Genomic DNA, 25,544 nt, shown 5'->3' with positions numbered 1-25,544 from the left:
AAAATCATAATTGGGAGATTGATTTAAAGGATTGATTTGTAAAGCATATCATTCATATAACGATATCATCATTAAATACTTACTGAGCTTCAAGTTTTATCATAAGAATATGTGTTAGGTTCTCCAATGTACTTACTAGCTTTGTTAGTAGCAATATTGAGTTTTTGCAGATTTGAAATTTAATATTGTAATCACGGTTCGGGTTGTGAACTGGGTGAGAAGGAAGTTGTGCCTCTTGTAAGCAGCAGATTGTAAGGGAAGCTTCATCCGAGTTAATGAAACAGGGATTTAGTGGAATCCTTGAGTGGGTTGCTCAAGGTGAGGACGTAGGCCTGGTTGGCTGAACTTCATAAAATCGTGTTTGCCTTCTCTCTTCCCTTATCTTTTTAATTTCTGCTCGCATTTCGTTATCAGATTTTACATGTTTGTATGTTGATTAATATTACATGCACTTAATTAATTGGGTATAATTGGATTTATTGAGATAATAATCGGAATTAAATTCAAGCCCTTGCGATTATTTTGCTAATTATTGAAATAGGGACTTTATAAGAAAATACCAATTGTGCAAATAAATATAATATTCGAAAATTAAATCATACACAGTATTCACAATCTATTGAATATAATATACATGCGCAAGAATATAAAGTGCAAGAAATTAAAAGCAGACACATGATATGTTATTGAGGTTCGGCCAATACTGCCTACGTTCCCGCCTCAAGCTCACAAACAATAGGATTCCACTAAGTTTCTCACTTTTGGGCAAAGCAACACCATTTACAACACTTTATCAGGATGGTGCACGTAGATCTCCTAACTGGGTATGAACCAATCCGGTGCTCTCCTAACCGGGTTTGAGCAAGTCCGAGATTGTTCATATGGTTAGTCTCCCTCTTCCGATAACTCGTTAGGAATACAACAGATAATCAAATAAAATATTTTTCGTACAACAATGAATGCTTCTATACTAAGCAGGTGTGTACACAATATGCACAATGCCTTCATGTATGATATGAAATGAAGCTCAATGTAAGTATGGTGATTTTCTCACTGAAATAATCATTAAATGAAAATATATATAATGGATGCCCAAGGATTTAAACCCTAACAAAATATTTCTCCAAATATGTTTTTCCCAAATAAAGCATAGGAGAATTTAGGGTTTTTGCTCACAAATGAACTTGCAAAAATAGTATGTGTGAGTGTAAGCATGATTGCAATAAGACTTTCCTAGCACAAATTATATGTGCTCAAGTCTTTCAAAAATAACTAATATAAATTTTCTCTTAATAATATTTATCAATAAAATATATGGGATATCCAAGAAGCTAACTCTTAAAAATAAGTTTTGACAAATAAAAAACAAGTGCGGGTATAAGCTTTGGATGAAGAAAATAAATGCCCAAACATTAATCAATTGCTCTCTTCAAAATGATTTTAAAACAAGGAGTGTAAGAGAGTATGAGTAGTGTGCTTTGAAAAGATTTGAAGAATTTAAGCAATAAGAGGGGTATGAGTATAACAAAATTCAGATAATTTTTCTTAATGATTTTTGCTAATCTTGTACTAATTAAGACAAATGAAGGGGTATATATAGATTTTGCAAAAATTATAACCATTGGGGACATGGAGGTCATTTTAGAAATATATTAATGATGTTTATTTAAAATTAACCTCATTTACCTTCGGTAAAAAATTGACCAACTCGAGAGGTTCGGTTGACTATATTCAGGGTTCCATCGACCACATTACTGAGTTTAGTCAACCATGGCACTTTTGAACTGCAAATATAGGTTTGGTTGACCATGGCTAAGGTTCGGTTGACTATCTTTGAGGTTCGGTCGACCAAGGCTGTTTTGAACTATGAGTTTAGTTGACCAAGTTGGTGGAAAAGTGAATTTTTATAGTTTGGTCGACTGAGGATGCTACGTTCAAAACCAAACGGTTGACCGAGAGAAGTCAGCATGTTGATTTCCGACAATTCGGTCGACCAAGGCATTTATAATGCCAAGGGTCCGACCGATTTAAACTTTGACTTTGGTCAACTTCTTAGTTTGGTCGACTAAGGTCAAATGACCTTACGATGGTCGGTCAATCGAGGCAAGTGAAATTCCTATTTTGCCCCTGATTTTGACCTTCCACAAAATTTCCCTTTAAATGAATGAGTATGGTTTTTAAGTGAGGGATTTTTCCATGAAAGATTTTGTGTTCTAAGGTCAGTTATGGTCCTTGTCTGGTTCCCTATGGTCGAAGCTTTTGAATTAGGCCAAAAAACCCAATGTTGGTCGACCTTCGTTTTAGCCCTAATCTTTGATCCTAACAAATTAGTTATTTAAGAAAAGAGTTTTTATGAAAAACGCTGGTCCCTAGGGTCAGTCTACGGCCATCCTGAGCTTATCATCTATATCATGCATGCCATGCATTTTTACAGACCAAAATATAAACTAAATGCAATACAATAAAATTAAATGTCTTCTTCTTAAACTTTTGTGTTTCGCTTCATGGTGTACGCCAGGTGTATGTGCATTACGATCCGTCTTGACTTCTATTTCTCTTATTCCTTATGTGTCTCTTGAAATATGAACCTATTTGCAAACTAAATATACACATAAGATACAGATGCTTTGTCAGCATCGAAACAGGGATCAAACTCAAAAAGGCAACAGATTGATAGCAAATGCAATCTCAGGTATTGTACAATTGTCTAGATACATTAGAGAGCCAATAGCAATTAAAAATGGTACTTCAAAAAAATATTTTATCTTTCCCAAATCTTTTATCTCAAATTCCGCCATTAGTAATTTTAGTGAGCTCCTTAGGAGTCCCAACTAACTTTAAATTAGGAACATAAACAACAATTCTAGTAAATCTGGATTCTGATAAAAACACATGGAAAATTTGGATCTTTTATGAATCCTTTTTTCACAAGGTACTCAATTGATTATACCACATGCATCCAAATTGGTTTAATGCATATAAGGAACATTGGAGTTTAACTAAAAATAAATTTTTAGATTTTGTTTTAGGAAATTTAAATCCTTCAAGGATTTTTCATATAAATTTCATTATGCTACGATCCATATAGGTATGCTAATACTATATCCATAATACGCATGCTCGGTCGTTCAGCGACTACTAGCCCAACTAAGAATGTGAAAGTGATTCCATCCATTACAGGCAAAATATGTCTCCTCATAATCAATTTCGGGTTTCTGCGAGAAACCTTGTTGTTGAATCAGTTGTAATCCCAAGAGGGGGGGGTGAATTGGGTATTTAAAAAATTCTTTGGCACTTATTTACCTCTTAGACCCTTCTTATGTATTTACCAAAAACTTCTTGTTACTCACTTATGTATGTGTAAGGCTATCCAACCTATACATGCAATATACACAATTTAAATGCAGTGCTGAAAAATAAAGAGTAAAAAGAAGAGAGAAGACAAACACAGTTTTACGAGGTTTAGCCGACTTGGTCTACGTCCTCGCCTTGAGCAACCACTCAAGGATTCACTAAATCCCTGCTCCTTAAAATGGGACAGAGCTTCCCTTATAATCCGCTGCTTACAAGAGGCACAGCTTCCTCCTACTCCGCTACTTACAAGAGATATAACTCTCTCCTCACACTCTGGTTCACACATCGAACCGTGTATACAATAGAATCTAAAAAATAACACTCAAAACAATGCTTCTAAAAAAATCTTGTGAGTACAATTCAATTTCCTAATACATTAACATATGATATAACTTGAAGCTCATGAATGTATGAAAATGATACAATCGTTTTATGTATGATATGCTTCAACACACAAATCCCTATTTAACCAAAAACTCCAAGTATAGATATATTTAAAAGGTTTTGGAGTATACTAGGATTCTTGGTTCACTTTGCAAAAATGCACAAATATATTTGAAGTGAACTTGTAAACAAAAACTTTGTCTTGAATATTAAATCAATCAAAATCACAAAGTTTTATATCAAGTATTCAATTCCAAAATAAGTATATTGCTTTTCAAAAAATTATCCCTCAAAATTATATAGTTATAAGTACCAAGGACATTTAATCAAGGGTTCAAAATATATCTAAAATATAGATCCTTTAGAAAACACACTCTTAAAACAAACCTTTCAATCAATCACGCAACTTAAATCAAGTAATGATCTTGTTTAGAATAACTAAGTATATATATAGGCACTTTCACGATCAACCTCTTAATCAAAATAGTTTTTTCAATAATAAGCTTAATGAACGATATATATTGAATCAAAAATCAATCAATCAAGTTAAATAAACTTTCTCAAGTAATGATCTTTTCAAAAATCAATTTTTACACGAATATGCTCACTCTAGATCAAAACTTTTCTAATGATAGTTAAAAGCACGTAATGAGATGAGATGAGAAGTTCTAAAGAATAATAACTTGAAAGATCAAACCTCAATACTAGATTGAAGTATAGTTGACTAAACAAGTTCCCTTTGATAATCTGAGTTGATTTTCCCAAGCTCGAAGATTAGAGATTGAAGAGTAGACAATCGTATAACACTAGGAGCAGATTTTCAACGTTCTTTCAACAAAGTGTGTTCTTCTATTTCTTGTGTGTCTAACATCTGTTCTAGGTCAGAATATATAGTATCTCACCCTTAGGATTGATCTCAGCCATTGGATCCATAAAATAGCTCGCGAGACCTTTTAATAAAAATTTGGTTTTTTAAAACTTTCCCATGACTTTAGGCAACTGAAGTGGGGTTCAGGCTCCTAAAGTGGTAGGTTTAGGCGCCTGAGGTCCTTAGTTCAGGCGACCGAAGTGCCTCTACCAGGTTCTATGTTTCCCATTAATTCTTCAAGCTACCGAACTTATTCTTTAGGCAACCGAAGAAAATTTTCAAGCGACTGAAGTTGAGTTCAAGCTACCGAAGTCTCCTTTTTCTTAATTATTCATTTCTAGTTTAAAAATTATGCTTTGCTCCTTTTCTTGGGTCTATTATAACACAAATTTTCCATGATTTTAAAAACATTTCTAAGTCCATGGAAGTTCTCTAATGATGTACATGAAATGCATGAATCCTAAAATCATTCTAAGTTGTGTTGAGCCTAAAATTAAATCATATGACAATGTAAGTACATAAGTTCTAAATACCCATATTCCCAAGATGTTCTTGAACTTTTCCGCTTGCATCTTGATTCTCGTACTCTTTGAGTTCCATGGATTTTGCCAAGATTTGCAAGCTTTACTTGAAGGCTTCCATGACTCGTTATCTTTCCATGCATGCTTAATGTAAGTCTTGTTCACAAACTCAATACACAGATCAAATACCAAGTGATTTGTCATTATCAAAACAGAATTGGACTCGTAGAGTCAACACTTGTGCCCCAAGCCTTGATTTATATTAAGTAATTTCATTATTTTCATTTTGCTTGTGCACAAATACTCATTTGTATCCAATGAGTTGGACATATTTTGGTGTCTGGACTACAGGTCCAAAAACTTCTCTTTTTGATAGAGATTTTAATTCTGATGTAATAATCTCTTTCCATTTTGACCAATCACTTCTATATTGACATTCATTAACAGATTTAGGTTTAGGATCCTCATTACTTCCGGTAATGTTATTACTTTTGATAATGTTATCATTACTTCTTGTAATGTTAATAGCTACTGCATATGTAAATGTGTTATTGAAACTTTCTTTCTATTTCATATTTCTCCTATGTAATGAATTGAGATCTCATTATTATTTCTAGTTACATGTCCCATCTCAAGGGATGTCTCTTTAGGAGTTTTCTCTTCAAGAGATTCCTCTTCAGGAGGAGTTTTCTCTTCAGGAGGTTTCATAATAGGAATTTCATTTTTAGGAGAAACGGGTTTTTGAATGTTGAATAAATTATCCACCTCTGTAATCTCTTCTAGAGTGTTTACAGATTTAAACTTTATCCTTCAAAGAGTTTTATCTTTTGCACCAATAGGGCTTCTACACTTAACTTGTGGTTTAGGTTCATTAATCGGCTGTTGTCCTTCTGGGATATCAATACGTGCTGGAATATTTACAGCAGATATATGAGATTTTAATATGACCATGGTATCTATAAAAGAATCTAGTAATTCTTTTGCAACCTCTTGCAAATATATAATCTTCTGATCTTCAAGTTTACTGTGATTTGTGCGAGAGTCTAAATGAGATAAAGTCATGGCATTCTGTATGATTTCATGTTGTGCTTTAGGCACTGATTTTTCTCTCGCTAATGTAGGGAATACTGCTTTATTAAAATGACAATTACTTTCACATGGGAGCAAGTAGTACATATGAAATAATTTGATAAACGAATCTTCTGATTCTTTAGTGAATGACCATGTGAATTTTCAATGATTATTCGCATCGTTACATCTCCAGGATGTCAAAGACAATCATGCCAAAGTGTAAATAACTTTGGGTCATTGCACTTCTGGTGCAAGACATTATATGATTTTACTGCTTTAATTTTTTAATACTACAAACTAGAAAATAAAGTTGGCAGTTTTTCTAAGACTTTGTTTCTTTCAGAAACAATAGAAGTAATATAAAAAAATTCCTTACTACCTTTATTTGTAGTTTCAATGTGATATCCATTGAGTTTTAAATCTTTAAAGCTTAACAAATTTCTTCTTGATCTGTTGGAATATAAAGGTTCATCAATTTATAGTAACATTGGGTAACTTTATATTAGCTCTTCTGGAGCCTTCAATCAAAATTTTAAAACATGATATTGCATTAAAATTTGTTGAAGATATATTCAAATAATTGAAATATTTTATATCACGAATAATTGCATGTCAGCTAAACAAACGTCTTCCAAAAACATCTTAGAATCGATAAAAGCTTTAAAACAATTCACACCGCAACACATATTTAAAAAACCCATTATTATAATTGAGCATAGCAGCTATAAATACAATAATAAATCTAAATATAATATTGTTTACTTTATATCTTAAAATATTGCAACATTATTTTGATTTGTAAGAAAATCAGCAAAATTTATACTTCTTTATTATTTTCCTTTATAGAGGCTTGGTATAGATCTACCAAGTGTCTAAGCGTACAATAGGTACGCGACCAATGACCTTTTTTCCCGCATCTGTAATATTCATTTTCATGATGGCTAGGTTATTGATTTTGATCATTATCCTACTTCTGAGGTCCATCCCTCTTCTAGGGGTTATTACTCTTCTAGGGTCATCCCTCTTCTGGGGGATTATAACCTTACGTCAATGCTAGTGGCTATTTTGACCATGGCCACAACCATACTTGCAGCCTCATCCTCTACCACGAGACATGTTCATATTCACTTCAGGGAATAGGGTCGAACCAGTTGGACAAGTTTGATGATATTTTATCAAAAACTCGGTATTTTGCTTAACAAGAAGGCATAATATGAATTCAGAAAGTTTACTAAATTTCCTATCCCAATATTGCTACTGCAGGAACATATTAGTGGGATGGAAAGTAGTAAAAGTCTTTTCAAGCCTGTCTTCGTCAATAATATTTTCACCACATAGTTTTAGCTTCGAGCTAATTTTATGTGGAACCAAATTATAATTACTGATTGTTTTAAAATCTTACAACTTCAAACGCAACCATTCATATCGAACTTCTGGTAATTCTTGCTCATGGTGATGACTATTGCAGACGCAAAGCTCTCTTCTCGCATGGTTCTTAATTCTCTATACTGACTTCCCTCCTTGCACCATCGGTTGGATTTCTTCTTTCATCGCGACGACGATTGTTGGTGACGTCGTTATCACCTTTGCAATCCTGGCATGTCACTGACCCCCTGCACTCGTCGGTATCTCTCTCTCTCTCTCTCTCTCTCTCTCTCTCTCTCTCTCTCTCTATTTCTCTATATCTCTGGATTGCTTCTTTTCTGTTGCAGTGCAAAATAAAAATTTTCGAATTCAATATAGTTGCAAATCTATGTTTTGGGTCAGATCAAGGTTTGGATTTTCATTACATGTCTTAATGTTTGCAGATGGATTTTGGTGACTCTGATTTTTTGAAGTTTGAGTTGAATATTGGATCAAAAGTTCAGAGATTGTGTGTATTTTTGTTGCTTATTTTTATTTATTTATCTTCTCGATCTGGGGTTGTCTCCTCACCTCACGACCTGCCTCCACATCCATTGTTCCCTTCGATTTTGCTCCCGTCATCATCTCTCACCCTCCATCTTTCGACATTATCCCATTTTCTCTTTTCCTCCTCCATGCCTTCTTTTTCGTGCTTTAATTTTAGCCTCTTCTGTTTTGAGTTTCTGTTCATTTGAGATCCCACGAACGAGCACCAGAATTAGACATTTCCAGCTTATGAAAGATCAATCAATGTATGCGCTAATGTCATATTCCCATTACTGATTTTGGTATCAAAGGGATATCGAACTCATTGTTAATCGATTCGTCGATTGATGTTTTCATCCTAAACTGCGGTTCAAATTTGGACATGGACTCGTTATAGAGTCACACCAGTGCGCCAACTCTTGGCATTTCCTCATTGCAATCTACTTCGCTATCATTTTCTTCATTGCTAGCTCTTGCGATCTTCTCTGTAACATTTTTCTTTGAATCTTAACCTTTTTCATGGCTCTAGAAATGCTAATGGCCTCTGCACACACTCTATGCGATTTGTCTTTCTACGGAATGGATGTCCCCTTCTTGATTACAGGAATTGGAGCTCGAGCCATGGCTATAGTGACAGTTAGCGTCGGAGCAGCGAAGAGGAAGACAGCACTTTGCATACACTATTAACACTTAAAACATTTGCACACACAGCACATACGCCTTAATACTCACTCATGCACATCTGCACACACACCTATTCACACTTAACACACACACCTAAACACACACTCTATGCACACCTCATACACACACCATAAACACGCATTAATTACACACATATAAGCACACTAATACACTCTGTTCGCACACATCAACACACGCACCTACACACACTCCATGCCCATGCTCACTCATGCACTTCATGCACTCACTCACACTCACCGTTATCCTCCATCTTCTCTTCTCTGTCTATCACTCGCACACACAGCTCCACCGTTCACCAGTTCCGGTAGCCCTCTCAATGATGAGCCCATCTACAAATGCCCATGATATACTCACTCATATAGTCGAAATCGGCGAGGGAATATGGGTCGCAGTGACAGAGGCCAGCAATGGCAATGACAATGGGTATGGATGAATGAGGAGAAGAGCCACTGAACAAAGAAAAAAGAGGGGGCTTTGGGTAGAAAGAATTTGAGAGAGAGACGAAAAGGGGAGATTCTAAGGAGAGGTGTGAAAATGAGCTGAATGAATAAAAAAAAAAAATTTTATATGTTTGATCACCAGACCATAACGACTGCGAAGCATGGCACACTATTCTCCACACATTCAGAAGGTCGTGTGGCCTTTCCTTTACAATGAGATCCTCGTCCTCAATGGACGCCAAAGATCGAGCCACGTGTTCAATCCCAGCCATATGCCCTCATCCTCTTGCAGACACACAGCGATGGTATTGATCGAACCTTAAGCAGGTTGACCCTTCCCCTTTGACTAGTTTTCTCCCTGAACCGGTTGGGTCTTCAGAACCAGTATGAAACTGGCTTAGCCTTTTATTTATTTTACATTTAAACTTTTAAAAACCCACAAAAATTTATAAAAATTTCAAAAAAATCACACAAAAAAATTTAGAAAATTCATGTGAAATTCTAAAAAAAAAATTTTACTCGATTTTGTTGTTTTTGCTTAATTGTCTTTCTATTATTTCAAAATTCAGGAATATATTAAAAATCATAAAAATTCAAAAGATATTTTAAAAAATATTTTTTTTTCACTTAGAAAAATCATAAAAAAACATAAAAATATTTTTGAGGTCCCGAAAAATTATTTTCATCCCGAATGAGTCAAAAAACCTCCCAAGGTTACAAAAAAAAATATATTTTCCCTTTCCAAAATCCTACAAAACTTAAAAAAAGTGGGAGTGTATTTTTCTAACTATTTTCTTAATTTTCCTATCCCGATGATTGCAAAGGGAGGCATTAAGCTCTTCGAAGCACAATACTCCGGTTATGAGGGAATACCTATACAGTATTTTATTTTGTGCATTTTTCTTGATTTTTTAAAGGGAGTAATTTTCTAAGGTTTAATAAATTTATTTTGGGACAATTTTCGATTAATTAGGTACCATTCGCAAGAAAAGGCGTGCAGGGGGTGCTAATACCTTCCCCTCGCATAACCAAACTCTTGAGTCTGACTTTGGTAGCGCAAACTGATTCTGCCCCTAACGGGGTAGTAATCAAGTGTTCTAACCACACTCCAAAAGGTTAGTGGTGACTCCATCACACATGCTTTTCCACAAAAATAACTTTTTTAAAACCACACCTCATTGTCATTCCATTTTTATGTTTTTTAGTCTTCCCAAGTTCGCGTCCGTGAATGTCGCTACATCTTAGCGACTCCACTGGGGAAGCTTGAGAGTCGAGCCAATAATTAGTTGGAAATTATCCGAATTTCAAATATAATAAGCCTATTGATTACTTCACCATGTTTTGTACATAGTGTTAATATTTGATTTGATTATTTCCATGTTAAGCATGTGAATAATTTGGCAAGCATGTGATTAATTGTACATGCTTTTAAGCATGTGATTACTTGTGTGAATATTTTGATTGAATAAACATGTGGATGAATATGGGGTAGAGGGAGTAGGATAAAAATATGATTTCACAAACTCTTGCATGCCCTGTACCCAGGCCTTACCTACTAGGATTAGATAAGAGTGTAATAACGTTTGTCCCTTCATAGCTAAAGCTTGATGGGACCCGTGAACAACTCCGCTCAGTGCAAGCTTTGTCTGGACCTCTATGAGGGAGGCTTGAAGTCTAATCTGTGAACCTATGATCAATAAGGATTAGAACCTAACTGCACATGATTACCCATAGGATCCCCTCCCAAGGATAGAAATTTGAAGAACCCGGTATGATAAATAAATCTACCTGGGATTGGGACAAGAGCCTCATCCTTCTCCACATGACTTGATCCGGTCCTTTGTATATACTTTGTGCCATATCATACATTTTGCATCCATCTATATAATTAACTATAGTTAATTGTGAGTATATTATTTCCATTACTGTTTGAATAAGAAAGCAATTAATTGTAAATACTTTGTTTCCATTTTTTTTTTTAATGAACATGTGATTATTTGTGAATATTTTGTTTAAATAAATATATGGATGAATGTGGGGTAGGGGATCAGGTTAAAATTAAATTCACATACTTTCACAGCTCTATACCTGGGCTTTCTCTGCTAAGATTAGAAAGGAGTGTAATAGTGTCAATCCCCATATGACCGGGCTTATGAGGATCCGCGAACCACTCCACTCAGTGTGAGCTTTGTCTGGACCTCTATGAGGGAGGATAGAGTCTCAATATGGGAAAATTTTTTCAATAGGGGTTAGAGCCTAACCACACATAATCATCCCATGCACACACACACACACACACACACCTACTCACACTTAACACACACACACACATACCCACACACACCCCATGTGCACACTTACTCATGAACCTCTTGCACACACCATAAACACACACTATTTACACACAAATAAACACACCGATACACTCTGATCACACACATCAACACACGCACATGCACACACTCCACACCCACGCTCACTCACACACTTCATGTATGCACACACATTTACTGTTATCCTCCATCTTCTCTTCTCTGTCTATCACTCGCACACATAGCTCCACCATTCACTAGTTCTGGTAGCCCTCTCAGCGACGAGCCCAACTACAAACGCCCATGAGATGCCCACTTAAATGGTCAAAATTGGAGAGTGAATACGGGTCGCGGTGACGGAGGGCGGCGATGGTGATGGCAATGGGCATGGATAAAGGAGGAGAAGAGCCGTTGGACAAAGAAAAAAGAGGGGGTTTTGGGTAGGAAGAATTTAAGAGAGAAGGAGAAGTGTGAAAATTAGCAGAATGAAAAAAAAAAAAGTTTTTATGTGTTGGACTACCGAACCATAAAAATTTCAACACGTGGTGCACTAATTCTCAACACATTCATAAGGCTGTGTGGCCTTTCTTTTACCGTTATATCTCCGTCCTCAATGGACACTTGAGATCGAGCCACACGTTCAATCCCATCCATATGCCCTCATCCTCTTTGCAAACACGTAGCGATGGTGTTCACCTGACCTTAAACAGTTTAACCCTTCCCCTTTGAACGATTTTCTCCCCAAATCGATTGGGTCCTTTGAGGTGGTATGAAACCGGTTTAGTCTTTTATTTTATTTTATATTTAAACTTTTAAAACCCCATAAAAATTTTAATAAAAAAAATCACAAAAGAAAATTCATGAGAAAATTATAAAAAAATTTTTTTACTCGATCTTTGTTGTTTTTACTTAATTATCTTTCTATTATTTCAAAATTCGGGAAAATATTAAAAAATCCCAAAATTTAAAAAAATTCACACAATTGTTTTTGCCCTTAGAAATATCATAAATATCATAAAAAAGCATAAAAATATTTATGAGGTCCTGAGAAATTGTTTTCATCCTGATTGAGTCCAAAAACGTCCCAAGGTTACAAAAAATATATTTTTCCTTACTTAGAGAAATCCCACAAAACTTGAAAATCCCAGGAGTGTATTTTTTTTTAAATATTTTCTCAATTTTCCTATCTCGATGATTGCAAAGGGAGGCATTGAGCTCTTCAGAGCACAATACTCCGGTTATGAAGGAATACCTATACACTATTTTATTTTGTGCATTTTTCTTGATTTTTTAAAGGGAGTAATTTTGTAAAGTTTAATAAATTTATTTTGGGATAATCTTCGATTAATTAGGTACTGTTCATAAGAACGGGCGTGTAGGGAGTGCTAATGCCTTCCCCTCACTTAACCAAACTCTCGAGCTCGACTCTAGTAGCGCAAACCGATTCTACCCCTAATGGGGTAGTAATCAAGCGTTCTAACCATACTCCAAAAGTTTAGTGGTGACTCCATCACACATGTTTTTCCACAACAATATCATTTTTAAAACAACACCTCATTTTCAATTTTTTTTAGTCCTCCCAAGTTCGTGTCTTGGAACGTCGCAACATATGCTCCTCACTTCAAGCATACATTATGTCTATATAAGCATGTTATATGTATGTATATTCAAATATGAGGGAGGCGTGCTCTTTTATAGGGCAATAAGCATGGGAAAGAATTTGTGGTGGTGGGAAAACGAAGGGGTGACAACCATTAACCCCTTATGATTTTGATAACATAAATCAATAAAGTTGCTGATCGAAATATTTAGTGGAGTTTTTAAAGCTAAAATTCTCTTAATAGACATTGGGATGGAATTACTAGGTTTCTGTGTGGACACTAAAAGGCTGGTGCTGCCTTCTTAGGCCTCCATAGTTTTGTGTCTCCACGCCCTTTTTGCCTTCTTATCATTGATGATTTTATCATGAGTTTTTTACAAAATATTAAAAAAATAAAATAAAATATACAAATGTAAAGGAAAGTGGGAAAAAATATGCAAATGTTTGGGATTTAAAAAAATTAAAAAAGTAAGGGGTGGGACACGCTGACGCGTTATCAGTGTGGATGGTAGAGGGAGAGAGCGTGTGTTAGGACCGTTAGGGGAGGGGGTGGATTTTAGTGCCCTATCAGCCATTCAAAAAAAAAAAAAAGAGATGGGACACCTGATGTGCTGCTAGCACTGATAGGAGAGGGGAGAGAGAAGAAATGAGAGAGAGAGAGAGAGAGAGAGAGAGAGAGAGAGAGAGAGAGGCATCAAGGGAGGGGGGATAGGACACATTTTCCATTAAAAAGAAAGTGGATGGGACAATAGCACATAGTGTTGATGCACTGTCAGCGGAGAGAGAGATAGGAGAGAGATTGCGTGAGGGGGGATGGGAGAGTGCATTAAAGCACGCACCTGATGATGTTGGAATTTTTTTTTTTTAAAAAAAGGATGTGAAACTTGCATGTTTATGTGGTGAATAGTGATGAAACCGACTTTTGGAAAGTTGGTTTGGTACTAAAATTAATTTTGTCCGCCCTACATGCATGCATATGTACGTAAAAAGATCAAAATCGACTTTCGAAAAGTCAGTTTAATCATACCCTCACCTACTCCACCAAACTTTGCATGCCCGATCCCTTATATATTTGTTCATCATCCCCCACTATCACTCGTCCACTATCACTCCTATAGTTGCTTTGCATTAGTTCACTCGTCTAAAACATCTCTTATGTCTGCACACTTCCCACCATATTTAACACTTAGACGTGGAGTTTGGTCCAATTTATTCTTTTCTATTGACATTAGGGACCATGCATCCTTCCTACAGGGCATGCTAGGAGGATCATTCTGATGCCTTTAAAGGGCGTAAGTGTGTGCACACATTAGAAACTATGTGGCATGCTTATCCAAGAAGCATTATGTGGATTCAATGAGTATGGTTCTATCCACAGTACCAGATTCGATACATTCACCTGGACCACCATTTAATTAGAGCATTATTATAGCATTGGAGGTCTGAGATGCACACATGTCATTTTACTTGTGGCGAGGCAACGATAACATTGAAGGATGTTGCCATCATCACAAGATTACCTATCGATGGCGATGCTGTTATGGGCATGACATAGCAAGATAGGGAGATGATGTTTCATAGACTACTTGGATGTGAACCCCCCCCCCCACCGGTTGGAGCAAATGAATTGACTTATCCTTGTCTATCTTATGGATGGATTAGGTAATACCCCATATTGTTGATGAAGCATGTAAGGAGGATGTATTGCAATATGCTCGAGCGAACATACTACGTCTCATGTGCAGGTTGTTGTTCATGAACAAGTTGCAATACTATGAGTCGCTAATGTTCCTACCTCTGCTAAGCGACTTGGAGAGGGCATGAACGTATAGTTTGGGTAGTGCTGCACTTGCATCGCTATACAAAGAGATGTGCTAGATTGGTTGTGTGTGGGCGCAATTAGTTGGAGGTGCGTTATTCCTCCTACAAGTTTGGCCATGGGAGCGCATGCCTTTTCTTGCTCCAATTAGAGTTTGCATGCCACATCTGCTTGGTAATGTCAGTGATGGCCCATTCCCACTTGCGGTCAAGTTAGTATCTATTGTAGACACCCTAATTTTTACAAGCAAGGGTCCTAAGTCAAATCAGTTCAATTCATGATCTAAAAGAGATGATTACGCGCTTAAATTGCATAATTAGGTGTTTTAATTCATGCATTACGAATTATATTTTTAATTAAATGCTCAATTACTCTCAATATTTTCACATCATGTTCTATTTATAATATTTGGGTTTTATTGAGTAATTTATGAACTTTTGATTCTTTTTATTGGAGGGCAACTATTGGGAGCTAAAAATTGATGGTACTTCGTAATCGGTGCGTAACTCTCTCATTCGACCTTCGATTTAGGTGATTCAAAATGTTGTAGAAAGATAAGAAAATGCTCTACAATTTTCATGTTTTATATTTTGAAAAATACTGGCTGCATCAAGGTCAAAATTAGACGTGAAGTTACCATATTCTGTTTTTACATTCGATTTAGGTGATTCAAGATGTTGTAGAAAGATAAGAAAATGCTCTACAATTTTCATGTTTTATATTTTGAAAAATACTGGCTGCATCAAGGTCAAAATTAGACATGAAGTTACCATATTCTGTTTTTATGGACTATTTCAACATGACTTAGTAATTTGGGTGTAACTTTCTCATTTGAGCTCCAATCAACATGATTCAAATTTTGGGGAAAGCTAAGAAAGATCTCTACAGCTTTTGTATTTTGAGCTTTGAGAGATACAGGCTTTAATATGATCAAAATTATTCTTATGCACTGAGAAACAAAAGAGAAGAAAAGAAGAAGCAAGAAAAAAGAAAATAAAAAAAAAATGAAGTGGGTCGGGTCGTGATGTGACTCGGGCATGCAAGTGTGTGAGGCTCTCGTCTTGGGTCTTCACATGCTGGGTGAATGTAGAAAGGGGCTGTGAGTTGTTTTTCTCATAAATTTGGATGTTGAAAAGTCAGAAAGAGGGGAGGAGGCTTACTTTTAGCTTATATATTAGGGTTGTATTTTTTTGAAAATATAGCAGGGGCAGTAGCTGCATGGAACTCCTCTCTCTATGGCCAGCAAGTTTTCTCTCTCTCTCTCTCTCTCTCTCTCTCTCTCTCTCTCTCTCTCTCTCTCTCTCTCTCTCTATTCTCTCTTCTCCCTCACTCTCTCATCTCTCTCTCTTTCTTTGACTCAATTTTGTTAAAATTAATTTTATTGTTTAGTTTTTAATTTATTCAAAGTTTGGATTAATTTTTGTTTAAAAATAGTTTGTTTAATTTTAAAACTTTCTTTTTACTAGATAAATTTCTATTTAAATCTCTCTCTCTCACATTTAAATTCTTGTTTGAGCATTATTATCATTAATTTAAATTTTTCTTCTTATTTAAAGTTTTTATAGGAATTTAATTATTTTATTTGGGTGTTTTTATTATTAAAGTTGGTGTTTTTTTAGAGTGTATTCTTACTTGGATTTACGTTTAAAGTTAATATTTTTATTTAGTTGAACGATTGCAGGGTTGAGTTCTTTCATTATTTTGGCATTGAATCTAATATTTATTTAAGTTATTTCATGCATATTTAATTTTTAGTTAGAATTTAAATTCTATTGCAAAAACCTCAAAAATTTCAAGAAACTAAATCTGAACTATGTTAAGTAAATTTTCATTTTCATAATTTCTTTTGGAATTATATGAATTTGGAATTAAAATGCATTCCCTGAGGAGACGATCTCACCTTTGGGTTAAGAAATGAGGCAATGTATGCTTAGTTCATTTAAAGATGCATTCATTTATATATTTTTGGTCCGGTAAGCCTAAGGCATTCATTGCCAAGCCTAAATCATTGAAAATATTAAAAACATTTGGCTAAGGATTTGAAAATTAGAAAAAGGCATAAGTTGAATGTATACATAACTCAAAGAGCGCATCATCTTCATAATTCTTTAAAGTAAATGCTCTCATCATCTCATAACATTCATGTCCATATGCCTAGATGAATAACAACACTATACTGAACTCAATACTATCCACTATTCTTTTCTATTTATATTCTTAATTTAATGGATAGATTATATATTGTGATTTGTGGATTGCTACCTGATTGCATGCTAGTCTAGAATGCCTCTTGCATGGCGGATGTAGTTGATATGTATTGCATGCTGGTGGTGGATATAGGTTGTCGTGTGCCTTGAACTGAATTATAAATGACTTATTTGAACCTATCAGGTACAGGTTTTATGGAAAAGTGTCCAATTTACAGAAAACATGCTGCATAAATTTTGTTAAAATTTTCTTAAAAAAAAAAAACCATGTACAACGATAATTATGATAAAATGAATGTTAAAATATTTTTGAAATGATGAGTGAAAGTTAGGAATCATAAGAAATGAGGCAATGTAGGTTTAGTTCATTTAAAGTAGCATTCATGACTAAACATGCCTAAAAGACTTTAAGCACTATCACAAAAAAAGAATAAAAATAGATATAGTTTATAATAATAATAATCTAGAAACTAATTTTTTTTTTTTTATCTTTTAATAAAAGCAATGGTGGATTATTACCAATTTATTTTTTTATTATTATCTTTCGTCGCCAAGAAAATTAATTGAAATCAAGCAAGCTATGCAACCAAGAATGATTCATTGAAAACATAAATCAAATTTCATAACTGCTGGAAGTGCTTTCAAGAATCAAGATTATTAAGAACAACCATTCCATATAATTTTTTCAAGTTGTATACAAATTCACAAGATGCAAAACACACTGCAAGTAACTTATCACACTTGTACACCAAGCCAAATGAACATGTTTAAACCAAGTGTTAGAGGTTGATTTATTGTTTAGTGCCTACAATGACTAGTCAAGAATCATATAGGCTATACAAAATAATACTCACGGGAAATATAGAACTCCCATTGAAACTGAATGGTTACAATACATTTTACAATAAGGACATTTATGGTTTGAAGAATGTGATTTCTCCCCTATACTATTTGTGTTTATTGAAATTGAAGGCAATGAAAAATCTAAAGAACAATTATTATGTGATTTCATTAAATAGGACCCTTTCTAAACATCTTTAATCAAAGTAATCTCAGCAGTTGTACTGAAACTTCAAATGGTATGAAAAATTTAAGGTAGTGCATTGATCAAGGGGCAATGTGCAAACACCCATGGTTCACAATCTTTGAACCTCATATTTACAAGGGAAAAGCCAAGCGGCAGGTATAATGCATAAAAAGGTAGGATGCAACCAAGTCAATACTTTGACCAAATAATAAAATGAAAAAAAAAATGAAAAACAACTGATAATAAATTGCAACTCATGTTATTTCTCCCACAAAATCATCTTGAGTAGCACTATCATTGTCCACAATCTTCATCCTCATTTCGGAGACCTCACCAGTTATAGTGAATAGAAAATTCTCATTCCATTTTGGCTAAGACCCTTGCCCTATATCAGCCATTTGTACATAATAGTGACCAAACTTGTATAATATACATTACCATGATCACTTTTACCATTAAGCACATAGCTTAAATGCCCACTGTAAGTACACTAATCCAGCTATCAACAAAAATTGTTTTCACTTTCCTTCTATAATTTCTTAGGCATAAATTCAAACTGATTGAAGACCCACCTGATGCAATGTTGCTTTTCTGCTCCTGAGTACGGCAAATAAGGATGACATAAGGACCCATGTTACCTGCTCGTGATCACCTAAGCTCATCAAAAGGGCAACAGAGGACTCAAATATTAGACATAAACTTATTTTAATTGGAGATTAGGGTAGAAGGACAAACGAACCTCATGTCCTAAAAAATTAATGAACTATTTGAAAGGTATTAAACACCATCATAAAAAAAATTATAAAACAATTTTCATGACTAAACATGCCTAAAAAACTTTAAACACTATCACAAAAAAAAAAAAAGATAAAACAACCTCCATAACTAAAGGTGTCTCAATCTTAAGATAATAATTACACATATGGTTAATGAATAGTATCAAATTCTCGGTGGCTGATTCAGCTGCTTTGGAATTTTCTATTATTAGTGTTTTCTTTAGTTTTTTTGTTAATTTGTTGGTTGCTCACTATTTTAATTGCCTTGTTGGTTTCCTGTTTTGGGTCTTCCTACACTTTTGTATCGTTAGGTCTCTGAATTGAGCTTTGTTTATTAATGAATTCACTCGTTTTTATCTTTCAAAAAATTAAAAGGTAATTACACAAAATATATATAAGTAGTTGCAAGTATAGTTGTGTGTGTATCTTTTCATGGTTATTCAAAGACCCTTTCATCCCTTCGACTTTATAGGCTACCTTTCAAGTGTGCAACTCAATGGAAATATGTGAACACAGTGTTTAGCTTTAAATACTGACATTATTTATTTCATTATTGATATTACTACCGTACAAATTGTGTAGTATGCATGATTATGAAATCTTTGCGAATTTGTTATATCATATAATTATTTTTCCTGATTATACTGAGCGCCAGCTCTTCATTTGTATATTATTTTTTTTAATGACTCTTAATTTGTAGGGTTCACGGCTGTCATATATAACATCAGCACGATGCCATGCATGTATGCACTATAGTTGTCGGATGCAACTTTTGATTATTTCTTTGTAATTTTTATTGTTATTTGAACAAATGGAATTTTTTATTTTAATTTGAATTTGTACTAGTATTTTTATTTGAATTTTGAATATTTTGAAAGTTTTTTTATTATCTGAACATATGTTATTTCTTTATTTTAATTGAATTTGTATTTGAATTCGAAATTTTGAATGATTTGCGAATTTTATAGAAATTATGGTCTCAGGTTATGTATGCGAAAAATGTAATTACAGATTTTTATTGTGGTTGCTCATTAAAAAAAATTAATATTAAAGGTTTTTTAATTTTTTTAATTATTAGTGAAGGATTCAAATTCGTCACTAATACCCTACTATTAGTGACGAATTTGAGGTGAGCCGATCTAGAATTTGTAGTGATGGTATTAGGGTTTTAGTGACAGTTATAATCCGTCACTAATACTCCATTACTAGTGATGAAATTTTGAATTCGTCACTAAAAGTTAGTAGTAACAGTAGATATAGCAACTATTTTACAACTGTCACTAATACTCATAAATTTGTCACTAATACTGGATTTGATCCTTCATTAATACCCTAATTTTTTGTAGTGATATTATCCAGACACTCTTTTGCCTCAATATCAGCCACAACAAATCCCTCAGAATAGTGCACCACAAGGATTTCAATCTAACGCAGCACCTGGTCCACCCGAGAAGTCTCTCAAGGATGCTTTCCAGTAGTTCTTGCAGATTCTCACAACTAACAATTAGTACACTCAATCCATAAATGAATTGTAGGACACCATTAATATGGTGAGCACGTAGTTGGATATCTTAGAAAAAGGGAAATTTTCGGTAGAACATTAGCCTAATCCTCAAGAATACCAGCACCAACAGCAATAAATACATAATGCTTCTCTTAAGATAGTGGAGGTCATTCTTACTTCGAGAAGTGTAAACAAAGTTTCCCAACCTAAGATACTCATCGACATACCAATAGTTGTCTCGAGACCTGAAGTTATAACCGAGATAGATGAGATCAAAGAAAAATCAGAGGAGGCAAGCCTATAATTGAAGAAGTCAGTAAAGCTGGAGCCGTTATCCCAACTAAATATTCAAGTGCAAGAGACAGCCAAGGAATTGTAATTACATATTGTAGTAAGTGTCAAGGATTACAATGCCGAAGCAAATCTCTACAATAGTAAGGTGATTGGTGCATCAGATGAAGAAGTTGAGCAAAATGGTAAGAGTTTAATTTTCAAGGAACCAGGTAAAAATTTTAATGTTGATGCTTCTAAATAACTAAAGGTAACTGTTCTAACAACTTTTCCTCAAAAACTAGTTTGTAAAGAAGTAAATTTCCTAAAAAATATACAAAATAAAGATCCTTTTCTTGTTAAAACAAGAAAGTCGATCTGCACTTGTATTGTCTGGGATTTTAAAGAGCATTAATTCATTTGAGACTAACTTTCGTACACGTATTAAAACCGATTCATTGTGGCGGTTAAAATTTGGAAGCCCGCTAGTTCAATTTAAAAAACTGCACCCATTAGATGAAATTCCTCCAGAGCCTCTGCCAGATAGACTGTGATGTTTTTCTTTCCTTTCTTTTCATTTTGTTTTACCTTGCTTTATTTTTAGTTTATTTTCAGGTACATTTTTCTATAGTTTCAACTTTTCTTTCCCCTTACTTATCCACCTAGGTACGCTCCACTTCCCTCATGCACATATTTTCTATTTCCCCTATGCTTTCACATTGATGACAATATTCCACTTTAGTTAGGGGGGGGGGGATGAGAAATCATTAAGAAAAAAATTTGAATATGGATGATTAGGCCATGATTAATACTGATTTATCCCTTTTACATACTTGCATATAACCTATGAGTTACAGACTTAAGATGTATAGTGGGTTATTTATGTGTAGTTTCGCTTTATATGGCTAATATAGGAATTGTAACTCTATGTAGGTCAACTAGTAGTTCATTTGTATTAATTTTGTTATATAGACTCTTGTATTTACATGGTATCTCATGAGGCTAAATAGATACATTCACGTGATTCATTGCACTTAGGGTTCCTTGTAAGCATTTAGAGAACACCCGTGGCCACTATGACACCTTATGAGGGATCCTTGAGCTATTTAATGTTCTTTTGAGTTTTTGACGTTGGCTCAGAGTTCATGAAACTCAACTTTCTTTTTTTTTTTTTTTCTTTTTCCTGGATACTCTTTGTACACTAGTCTCGGTTTTTTACTTGCTAGCCTACAGGTGGCATCTAGTGGGGAGATAGAAACCTAGGTGTTGTAACCAACTCAAGATGCGAAGGCTAAGCCACCCCTAGAAGTAGACTTAGTTCACGACCTACTATTCAAGCTTAATTCACATGGGTGGAATGAAGACAACAAAAGAAGTGTAATGATTGTCCTAATTGACAATGAAAAGACAAAAATTGAAGAATAAGCAGAAGAAAGAATAAGAAAAATTGAAATGCACATGAAATGAAAAGTTAATACCTGCTCCACACAAATACCACAAAGAGTCAGGGACACAACACATGTTCTCCACATATGAAGACTCTTTAACCACTCAATGCTTCAAATGTATTCATGCCAGGTTTGTGAATAATTTAATTTATGGTGGTTTTGGTTAGATATAGCGAGTAGGTGAGAAGATGCTAGGGTGAAGGACCCAGCACCACACAAATAGGCTGGATCCTTTTCATACTAGTCCACTCTATACATTTAGCGTTTGTCCCTTACAATATGTGGGATGTTTGATCGTAACATTCCTTCTCACATATGACGAGTGAACCCATCCTTTTTGAGTCTTTTTAAGGGTATACTAGTTAGGTCGAGTCAAAACGACCATTCTGTTGGTGTCCATGGACACCCTGGGTGTAACGAGTCATACACATTACACATGCCTCAAGATTTTACCTATTTATACTCGAATTTATATGACTGCATTAACTCTGAATTGTAATTACTAGTTAACTTTACGTGAGTATACAGTTTTTAACGGCTATATAATGATGAAACTTGTATGAATGACTTACTTCGAAATTGCATGAATTGTGTATTAGACTAGAAACCCTAGAAACCCTCACGAGACTACAACTCGTCCACTAGGATTGACCAAGGGTTTTAAAGCCTTGTTGCATTTAGTAAATGCAACTGTGTTTCCCGCAAAAGATGAGGTAGATAGGATTTGGCAGCTTTCTTAGTTTTTTTTTTTTCCTAGGGACTAGCAAAACTTTAGTTGGGCGGTGTGATTACGCGCTTAAATTGCGTAATTAGGTGTTTTAATTCATGCATTACGAATTATATTTTTAACTAAATTTCTAATTACTCCCAATATTTTAACATTGTGTTCTATTTATAATATGTGGGTTTTATTGAGTAATTTTTGAATTTTTGAATATTTTTTTATTACAGGGCAACTATTGGAAGCTAAAAATCAACGGTGCTTTGTAATCTGTGTGTTACTCTCTCATACAACGTTCAATTTAGGTGATTAAAGATGCTATAGAAAGATAAGAAAACGCTCTACAATTTTCAAGTTTTACATTTTGAAAAATACTAGCTGTATCAATATCGAAATTAGACTTAAAGTTACCATACACTATTTTTATGAACTATTTCAACATTACTCTGTAATCTGGGCATAACTTTCTTATCCAAGCTTCGATGAGAACAATTCAAAATTTTGGAGAAATCTGAAGAAGAGCTCTATAACTTTTGTGTTTTAAGCATTAAGAGTTATGTTCTTTAATATGGTCCAAATTGTGCTTGTGTGCTGAGAAACAAAAGAGAAGAAAAGAAGAAGCAAGAAAAAAAATAAAATAAAAAATGACGTAAGTCGGGTCTTGATGTGATCCGGTCATGCAAGTGTGTGAGGCACTGGTCTTGGATCTTCACTTTCTAGGTGAATTGTAGAAAGGGGTTTAGAGTTGTTTTTCTCATAATTTTGGATGTTGAAAAGTCAAAAAAGATGGGAGGAGGCTTACTTTTAGCTTATATATTAGGGTTGTATTTTTTTGAAAGAACAATAGGGGGCAACAGCTGCATGGAATTCCTCTCTCTATAGCCAGCCAGTTTTTTATTTCTCTCTCTCTCTCTCTCTCTCTCTCTCTCTCTCTCATCTCTTCTCCCTTACTCTCTCATCTCTCTCTTTCTTTGGACTCAATTTTATTAAAATTAATTCTATTGTTAAGTTTTTAATTTATTCAAAGTTTGGATTAATTTTTGTTTAAAAATAGTTTTTTTAATTTAAGAACTTTCTTTATGCTAGATAAATTTTTGTTTATCTCTCTCTCTCTCTCTCTCTCTCTCTCTCTCTCTCTCTCGCATTTAAATTCTTATTTGAGTATTATTATTGTTAATTTCAAATTGTCTTCTTATTTACAGTTTTTATAAGGATTTAATTATTTTCTTTGGGTTTTTTTATTATTAAATTTGGTGTTTTTATTTAGAGTATATTCTTCCTTGGGTTTACGTTTAAAGGTAATATTTTTATTTAGTTGAATGATGGCAGGGTTTAGTTATTTCATTATTCTAGCATTGAATCTAATATTTATTTAAGTTATTTCATACATATTTAATTTTTAGTTAGAATTTAATTTCTATTGGAAAAACCTCAAAAATCTCAGGAAACTGAATCTCAACTATGTTCAGTAAATTTTTCTTTTCTTAATTTCTTTTGGAATTACACGAGTTTGGAATTAAAATGCATTCTCTGAGGAGATGATCTGGCTTTTGGGCTAAGTATTACACAACTGAACTCCTATACTTGGGATAATTTTTGAACTGCTCATTTTTAGAGCGAGTCAGGAGGGGCCGTTCATTCAAATTAAGTCTTTAATTATTTATGACCATTTCGAATTAGTATTCATCTCAATAGGGCCATTATTGATTGGATCACCTAGTCATGTTAACTTGTTATTTCAAAACTATGCTGTAGCGGCGTCCTGGGAGCGCGTGTGCCCCGGGCGGCGAAATTAAAATTATTTTAATATTTTCAGGAAAAATATGGTGTAGGAGTCGCCACTAACCTTTAGTGCGGTTAGAACACATGATCACTACCCCGTTAGGGGTAGAATCAGTCTACATTACCAGAGTTGGGGTCGGGAGTTCGGTTACGCGAGGGGAAGGTACGAGCACCCCCTACGCGCACGTTCTTAAGAACGGCACCTAATTAATTTAAAATTATCCCTAAGTTAATCTAATAAATCTTTACATTACTCCTTTTTATGAATTTATAAATACATAGGAAAATAAATAAATATATACATATATTCCCTCAGAGCTTAGGATACGTGATGCCCAAAGGCTAATATCCCTTGCAATTAAATCATAGGGATGAAAATAAAAAAATATTTTATAACAAAAATAATAATGATAATAAAATCAATAAATAAAATAATAATAAAATAATAATAAAATAATAATAATAATAATGATAATAATAAACATCATAATAATAATAATAATAAATAACGGTGAAAATAATAGCAATGATAGTACTAACAATAATAATAATAATAATAATAATAATAATAATAATACCTCAGCATATGTATATATATACGTATGATAATAAATAACATGTACTCTAATATATGGTAATAATAACACGTAACTCAAATGTATATATACACCAATAGTGATAATACCATCTACCTTAACATATATATATATATATATATATATATATATATATATATATATATTTGCACAAAAATAATAATAAAAATAATAATACCACGTCTAGGATATGCAATATTGACACACGTATGTATATGTATATAATAATTATAACAATAATAATATTAG

Source organism: Malania oleifera, chromosome 1, assembly GCF_029873635.1.
Source record: "Malania oleifera isolate guangnan ecotype guangnan chromosome 1, ASM2987363v1, whole genome shotgun sequence".
Taxonomy (NCBI): domain Eukaryota; kingdom Viridiplantae; phylum Streptophyta; class Magnoliopsida; order Santalales; family Ximeniaceae; genus Malania; species Malania oleifera.
This window is presented reverse-complemented; position numbering follows the sequence as displayed.